General features: G+C 39.9%; 1 non-coding gene across 1 annotated transcript; it reads right to left on the reverse strand.

Moving 5' to 3' along the window:
- Nucleotides 1-2,329: 2,329 nt before the first annotated feature.
- Nucleotides 2,330-2,402, reverse strand: Trnav-cac. Its single transcript has one exon. It is a non-coding gene; the product is annotated as a tRNA-Val (tRNA).
- Nucleotides 2,403-8,601: the final 6,199 nt, after the last annotated feature.

Below are 8,601 nucleotides of genomic sequence, written 5' to 3' on the forward strand. Positions count from 1 at the left end.
CTTTAAAGGTGGAACCACCTTCAACTGCACAAGATGATCGAACAGATGAGTTAATCGAGTTGGTTTCTTCAAGAGTTTTCACAGCTCAGACTCGATTCTCGCTGTTTTCTCTGAGTTTCGTCTTCTTCACACCCCCAGAGGAGTGATGCCATAATTGAACCACCATTGATGGTTTTAATCCGCTTTAAGACGCTGTATTTTTCATCGACTAAATTATTGTTAAAAAACTGTTAATAGTTAACTTTAATAGGTAATTCCATACTTTTTTTTGGCTCGTTTCAGATTGCATCCAGTATCCATCACACAGGCTGCGCTGCTGATTACTGAGTGAGTAACACTAAAGATTTCCCTTATTTCAACAAATTTTCCTGGGATTATTTACTTAGCGTTGAAAAACTAATGTTTGAAAGTATCCAAAATCAGCCCTTGAAAGTGAAGAAATTAACCAAATTGAAACCGAAAATGTGGTAGCAAACTCGAAAAGATCGAGAGCATCGTGCCGTAACATCATTCCACGTAAACCTTCCCCAAAGACATATTAACCCAATATTGCGAGCTGATTATTACGAAATCGGTGCCCTTTTCCGCATTCTTTTACTTTTTCCCATGCGGACCGACCCGAAACTTTCATATTTTTATTTGTGCCCAATACCGAGAGTTAGAGAGAGAGCCGAACGGACCCCCCGACAAGAGAATCCAACACTTTGAGCCATCATCAAGCGATCCCTTTATCTTTTTGTAATGCATTAATTCTTTCATTCCTCACGTGTTGGTTTCGTTGCTGTGTTGTCGATGTGCATCCACTTTCTTTAGGATTTAATAATTAGACACTTTTTTATATCCAGTGGGTTAGAGTTTTTTGGCTTAAGTCGCAAAAAAGTATTTATTTACGCAAGGAAAATGCTGATTTTGAAGCGTTGTTGCGGAGAAAACTGCAACAACTTCAGTTGAAGGCTGCATTGGCAACAAAAATGGAAATTGTTTGGTAATGTTTTGCCATTCTGGCGGATTTTCAATTGCGTCGCTCGATTAGACTTTCTTTGTCTGTTTAGAGCCATTGGTCCAGGAAAGTGTTGATTAGTGGCAACGCCGCCCATTGGCTCAATGGAAAAATATTGGAGTAGTCAGGAATGCGGCCTTCCGGCTACAATATTGTCTTCAATTGCTTTAGTTGGCCCTACTTAGGTCTAGCTTGTTCTTATTTTGCTTGTACTATTTAAGTGTTTTCAGTTATAATAGCAATTTTTTTTGTGTTGAGACAAGACTGTTTTACGAGAAAAGTGTCTTGGTAAAAAACTCCCAGGACTTTTTATTTGCCGGCTGGAATCAACTGAATTCTTTGAGCTGATGGGAACATTTTTGTTCTCTTTGTAAAATCTTGTAGCATTCATAGTTTTTGCGCTTAAATATGTTTTTCTCTTGCTAACTGACAACTGAGAATTTGAGCCAGTCATTAAATTTTTGCATTAGCCTTAAATTAAGTTTTTTTGTGAATAAAAACAAAATTGTTTACAAAAAAAGTTTTTCGCTACAAGGACGAAAAGTGTCCTTTTTCGAACGACGCCGGCGTTTGACATTGCAGACAAGTGAAAGGTGTCAATCCGTCAGTCAATGCCATTTTTGAAATTGTCATGTTTTGATGTTTGTGATTTTTCAAAAGCGTACTTTTGTAAGCAAATATTACAAATGAGTGTTGAAAATTCGAGTACTGCCTTTACGGTATGGTGTTTGTCTAATTGCATATTTTGCACAAAATTTGCGTTTTTTAAAAGAATCGTGTTTTGCTTGTGGCAACATCGGCGAGTGCAAACAATAGACGATTTGAAGGACTTTGAGACTGAACTTGTAACAAAGATTTAATTTAAAAATTGTAAGTAAGCTTTAAATTATTATCAATAGTTCTCTATACACCTACGTAATTCATTAAAAAAGCCTGTCGTTTACTTTTTAATAAAAATACTTTAAAATATTTTATGACAGTGACACGTTCAATTTGTCACATTTGCTTTTGCGCACATACGCGTAAAAGTCCGTGCGTAAACGTAAAACAAATGAACAGGAAAAAAAGTGCTTCTTTTTGATCATCGCAAAAGCCCGTTTATTCTCGATCAAAATTCCTATTTTCTGATGTACCTCGTATACGACTAAATTTGACTACGATGGTTGCATTTTAAGTTATGAACCAAGCAGAACTTTTCCTGCAGAATAACTTTCATTCGTAAAATTAATAATAAAAAAAGTTTCCTCTATGGTGCCAACTTCATTGCCAAACTGAACATTATCGAAAATGAAAAAAGTTAATTTATGGTATATTTTCGACAAAAAGTTCTGTTTCCGCCCGGGATCGAACCGGGGACCTTGTGCGTGTGAAGCACACGTGATAACCACTACACTACGAAAACTCAATACAGGAATGGCATGAAATCATGTAAATAAACCGGTAAAAAATGGAAGCTTTTACCAACCAAACATTTAACAAAAGCTCTAGTGAAATCAGGGGCGGATCCAGCTTTTAAGTCAGGAAGGGGGTTATGTAGAAAAAATACAGTCTTCTGTTGTTTATGAAATTAGAAAAATGATCGTCGTTTTGTGCAAGGGTGGCGCAAGATTATTGCCAAATTTCATGTTTTCCGTCCCGATTTGCATGTCTCTCGGAAGCAAAATGAGCAAGAACGCTCGTTTTTACATCGTTCCAGAGATAACTAAATGGCCTTTATTCGAAGTTTCTCAAGAACCACTCGAGCCACAAAATTCGTTTTTGCATCGTTGGATAGAGAATTGAAAAGTCTATTCAGTCGTAACAACGACCCAGAAAGCGGAATATGAATATCGAACACTTAGGTTTAAGATAATGCCAAAATTTCATGTTTTCCGTCCCCTTTTTGCTCATTTCTCGGAGGCAAAATGAGCAAGAACGCTCACTTGTACATCATTCTAGACAGAAATAAATGGCCTTTTCAGAAAGTGAACCATGGATGGGGAAATGTTGGCAGTTTTCTCAAAAAATACTTGAATTCAAGAAGTTTTAGATTTGCGTGGTTTTTTTTTGAGTTGCAAAATCCACTTGAACATGACGCTGTTTTTTTCGAAGTTTCTGAAGAACCATTCGAGCCAAAGAATTCGTTTTGGCATCCTTGGATAGAGAATTGAATGAGGGGGGGGGGGCATGACCCCCATGACCCCCCCCTGGATCCGCCCTTGAGTGAAATAATTCATCAAATGCATGTGATGGAGCAACTTTATGCCGAAGTGTGCTTGTTGTACTTGGCGTTTGTTTGGATAAAATCAGTAAGCGCCGGCCATTAATCACATCAACGCAAAAATGCAAAAAACAGGCGAAATCAGCAGAAAATGGAACAGTAAAAGCGGCAGTTATTAAACATCAAGTTGACTAGAAAACCCCAATAACAAACGCTTTTAATATTAAAACAACTTGCTCAACTCTTGACAAAACGCGCTAAAAGTCTGTTTCTGCCCAGCAACTAGCTACATTTGGAAAGAAGCTATTTTTGCCACTAATTGCATATTTTCCAGTTTAACTTGGCGTCAACTGACGCAAAGACTTACTGATAACAGTTTATTGTTCATTGTGATGCATTGAGCACATACGGATAGCTACCGGTGGAAAAAAGCCCATAAACAGCACCTGTATCCAGGCCATAGTAACCCTTTCCAGCATCCGAAACAAGTAAGATTACATACTCTGAGTGCGTGAAAGGGGGGCCCCCTTTCTAATGCGGGGCCGAACGGGCACAGGGGGGCGAGTGCGTGTCAGCACACACACTCCATCCCTCTTCACTCCTCTAGGCCTCCAGATCAATACCTTGGGGCAGCCTCGCCGGACCTGGGTCCGTCCACCAGCCTACTTTACATTTCCTTCCCTTGCCTCGCCCCATCCTCTCTGCCTACTTGCGTTGGTCTTACATTCTTAGTCCGCGATTCAATTCCAGAAAATCAGGCTGACGCCTAAAGATGCACTTGCTAAACCCGATTTTATCCCCTTTGGGCGATCCAGTTTGGATTATTGTTTGTCAACTCAGAAGCTTCCTCATCTGTTCTTTTACTGAACTGATTTCCTTTTTCAAATTTTGTTCCTGTTGAAATCTGTCAATTGCATTATTAGAAGTATTGCACAGTTTTTCTCCTCGAAATTCTGGTCATTTTCGTTCGTCATTCAAATTTTTCGTTTTGTTCATTTCAACTGCTCGACTCCGAGACTCCGCGATTTTAACCAGTGACGCGATGTTCCCAATATTTCGCGCAATTTCCATTGGAATTTCCATGGAACCGTTTCCATGGTTGGAACCATTTTTGCTTCCAACAATATACATCAACGCCGCTACTGATATTGCTGCTATGATATTGAAATTTCGCTTTCTGGGTTAAAACCACTCAAATTTCCTCACTCATGTTGTGATGACTAAATCGATTTTTTTCAATTTGCTTCTTCTTGCAAATTTGCTCTTTGCTTCTTGAGAAACTTCGAAAAAAGCAGCATCATGTTTGAGTCAATTTTGCAACCAAAAACGCATGCATATCTTAAACTTCTAGAAATCGTTTTTTAGTAAAACTGCCAACATTTCCTTATCGATAGTTCACTTTCTGCAAAGGCCATTTATTTCTCTCTGGAATGATGTAGAAATGAACGCTCTTACTCAGCTTGCTTCCGAGAAATGAGTAAAAATGCGACGGAAGACATGAAATTTGGACATAATCTTGCACCTAAATGTCTCATTCAAATTTCGCTTTCTGAGTCAAAACTGCTCGAATTTCCTCACTCATGTTGTGATGGCTAAATCGAATTTTCAATTCTCTATCTAACGGTACCAAAACGACTTCTGTGGCTCAAATGGTTCTTGAGAAATTTCGAAAAAACCAGCATCATGTTTGAGTCAATTTTGCAACCAAAAAAGCACGCAAATCTTAAACTTCTTGAAATCATTGTTTTTTTTAGTAAAACTGCCAGCATTTCCTTATCGATAGTTCACGTTATGAAAAGGCCATTTAGTTCTCTCTGGAATGATGTAAAAATGAACGTTCTTGCTCATTTTTCTTCCGAAAAATGAGTAAAAATGCGACGGAAAACATGAAATTTGGACATACTCTTGCACCTAAATTTCTGATATTCAAATTTTGCTTTCTGAGTCAAAACTGCTCGAATTTCCTCACTTCAATTCTCTATCCAACGATGCCAGAACGAATTATGTGGCTCAAATGGTTCTTGAGAAACTTCGCAAAAAGCAGCGTCATGTTGGAGTCGATTTTGCAAATAAAAAAACACGCAATTCTAAAACTTCTTGAATTCAAGGGTTTTTTGAGAAAACTGCCAACTTTTCCGTATCGATGGTTCACTTTCTGAAAAGGCTATTTCGTTCTCTCTGAAATGATGTAGAAATGGACATTCTTGCTCATTTTGCGTCTGAGAAAGGAGCAAAAACGGGACGGAAACCATAACATTTTGGGCTAACTTTGCCTAAAGAATTTTGAATTCTCCATCCAACGATACCATGTCATCTCATGGGCAACCATGTCATCATTGTTGTCATGAAAATCGGAGAAGAAACTTTTTCAATACATTTTTGTTGTCATAATTTGAAGTCAAAATCGTAATTTTCCTTTCCGAGTGCTTACGAATTCCATTAAGTATTGCCAAATGTACAAAACATTTTAGGAACGAATGCAATTTTCCTTTCAATTTGGACCTCATTAATTGAAGCTTTTTTCGAGCGTGTTTAGTACCTTCTTCGATCATGTCGTCTAGTGGTGAATGATGCAAAATTATTTGAATACTATTATGCGAACTTGAGCGCCCGTACTAACAATTGCTACTTGGTCTGGTCTTGCTAAGCTGAGCGCCACAGATGTATTCGCTAGGGGTGCAGGGGGCCACAAGGGCCCGAAAATGGGGTAGCGGAAAGGGGAAAGTTTAAAGCAGAAACAATGGTATAAGGCGCAAAGCAGGCGATGTTGGTCAGTCGACTTTAAAGTCAGTATTTCGACCGAACTGGCCGAATTAGAATATTGCTGAGTGCAGCTTCGGATCAGCTAATTAACGTGCACGAATGGGCATTGATTGCAAATGTTCCACTGATTTTACATCCGGATTTTTTTGGATGAGAAAATTATTTTTTTGCATGATCTAGCTCAGTCTGAAAAACGCCAAAATCCCCCAGGTTCAGCAACCTTCTGAGATGCAGGCTTCAAATCCGAAAATATCCATCGATCCAACGCATCGTCGCAACCCTCTAAATATCGCTCTTTAAATAATTTAAACCCGAACATTTGGACGTGGACACACACACTCGCCCACCTCCATAAATAATTCCATCCAAATTCTCATTGCTTGACAGCTCAAGATGTGTCCATTACTGTCCATCCAGAGCAACATTGAAGATGATACAACGGATCCATTATCAACCCCTTTCAGTGCCCCCTCAACTTGGGGCCTGGATAAAAGGGGGGCAAGTCGGATCGCAAATGTCCGCTCTGGGCACCTCACACGTTTCACATACTAAACAGGCTTCTCTGGTGCGTTCGTTACAAGAACGGGCCTTAACTTTGCTCCACAGGCCAGAGATGCTGCTCTTTCTGAGCCTGGTGGAACGAAACAGTCTGCTGAATCGAGCATGAATTTATTGCAATTGGAGGCAGTGGAAAGGGTTCTGAATGAGGGCCACGGGTTTTTTAAGGGCTTTTTCTGCAAGGTTTGGACGGTTTTACTCATCAATGTCGTGCTGACAAATGAAGAGGAAAATAAGCCGCGACTCTTATCCAAATGCTCCAAAAAAGGTTCCATATGTCTGACCGACTTGTGGAGTAGTGGTGGATGTTTGCGGATTTTTGAGTTTGATGCAGCAAAAAGTTTAATTGCGTTTTCTTCCCGTCAGTAACGCTACATCAAGCCGTCGTCAGCGAAAATTTGCTTTGAAAAGTCCTGAGTCTTTGGTTGGAAAACGGCATCGTAGGCACTGAATATTACCTATCAGTATGTCCAGTATGGCACCTTGTCCACTCCCCAACTCGTTTCATTTCCTTGTAGCCGAGCTTTTCGGTTTACAGTTAGTGTATTCTAAATTGCCACTTTGCTTATGGCACGGATTTTGCAAATTTCTGATACGGAGCTTTTGGGCTTCAGCTTTCACGCGAAAACAGACTACATGCGGATTTCTAATCTTTCGGCAGCTGATGCTTATTTGCATCTAATGCATATTTATTGCACCCAACGGCTTAAAATCGCACACAAAACTTTCAAGCGTAGAGTGCCTAGTTAGTTGTGCATTTTTTGAACTTTACTTATCAAAGCCCTTGCAGGTCTTCTCGCTCTAAGCACCCCAATTCTTTGGTAGGTGGCAAGAGTGTTCGCACTGATTTTCTCTGTTTCATTCAGATGTTATGAGCGGCAACCTTCGAAATTGTCTAATCCAGTGGGTCGCATCGGTAGGACGGTCACATCGGAGGGATTTCGCGAACACTTTGATGTCCTATAGAAGAGAGCCGTACGAGGGCCGAGCTGATTTCATCGAATATTCCAGTCAGTGTCTTTTCTTTTAGTTTTTCCGTCGACAAGACTGTTCGTGTGTGAGTGCGTGTGACAACTACGCACCCCCCTTTACACGTTTCGGGCCCTTAAAGCCAGTGGCCACTCGTCCAGTTCCTCAAAATCTTTTTTTATATGTAAAAAACTGATCGGACTCGAACTTTACGTTTCATTTCATATGTTGTTCACCTAGCAGTTCGAAAGCACAAAAAGGGGGTTCTTTGAAGACGATTGCAATAGGAAAAATGAGTTTTGCGAAAGCTGGCAAAATACGTTATTTTTCCGATGAAGCTACGTTCAGTTTGAATGGTGTTGTGAACCGACAAAGTTGTCCTAAGTGAGCAGCAGAAAATTCGCATTGATTTCTGATCTTGATAGATTTTTTTTCGTGGGGGTGAAGATCTGTGGGCTGCGTGGGGACAATATCCGAACAGAAGTGCATGATGGAAAAGCTCGGGAAATTGCTCAAAACGTGCTCTCTTCCCCATTTTTAGCAGCGTATAAGCATATAAGTATAAGAAACTAACCACGGGCGGATCCAGGGGGGGTCATGGGGGGTCATGACCCCCCCCCATTCAGTTCTCTATCCAACGATGCCAAAACGAATTCTCTGGCCCGAATGGCCTCCGAGATATGAGCAAAAATGGGACGAAAAACATGACATTTTGGCATAATCTTGCACCTAAGTGTCTGATATTCAAATTTCACTTTCTGGGTTAAAACTACTCGAATTTCCTCACTCACATTGTTACGACTGAATGGACTTTTCAATTCTCTATCCAAAATGAATTCCGTGACTCGAATGATTCTTGAGAAACCTCGAAAAAAGCAGCCTCATGTTCAAGTGAATTTTGCAACTCAAAAAAAAATTACGCAAATCTAAAACTTCTTGAATTCAACCATTTTTTGAGAAAACTGCCAACATTTCCCCATCCATGGTTCACTTTCTAAAAAAGTCATTTATTTCTCTCTAGAATGATGTACAAATGAGCGTTCTTGCTCATTTTGCCTCCGAGAAATGAGCAAAAACGAGACGGAAAACATGAAATTTTGGCATAATCTTG

The sequence above is a fragment of the Dendroctonus ponderosae genome, unplaced genomic scaffold (genome assembly GCF_020466585.1).
Source record: "Dendroctonus ponderosae isolate FM_Combo_2020 unplaced genomic scaffold, Dpon_F_20191213v2 Dpon_F_20191213_3, whole genome shotgun sequence".
NCBI classification, from domain to species: Eukaryota; Metazoa; Arthropoda; class Insecta; order Coleoptera; family Curculionidae; genus Dendroctonus; species Dendroctonus ponderosae.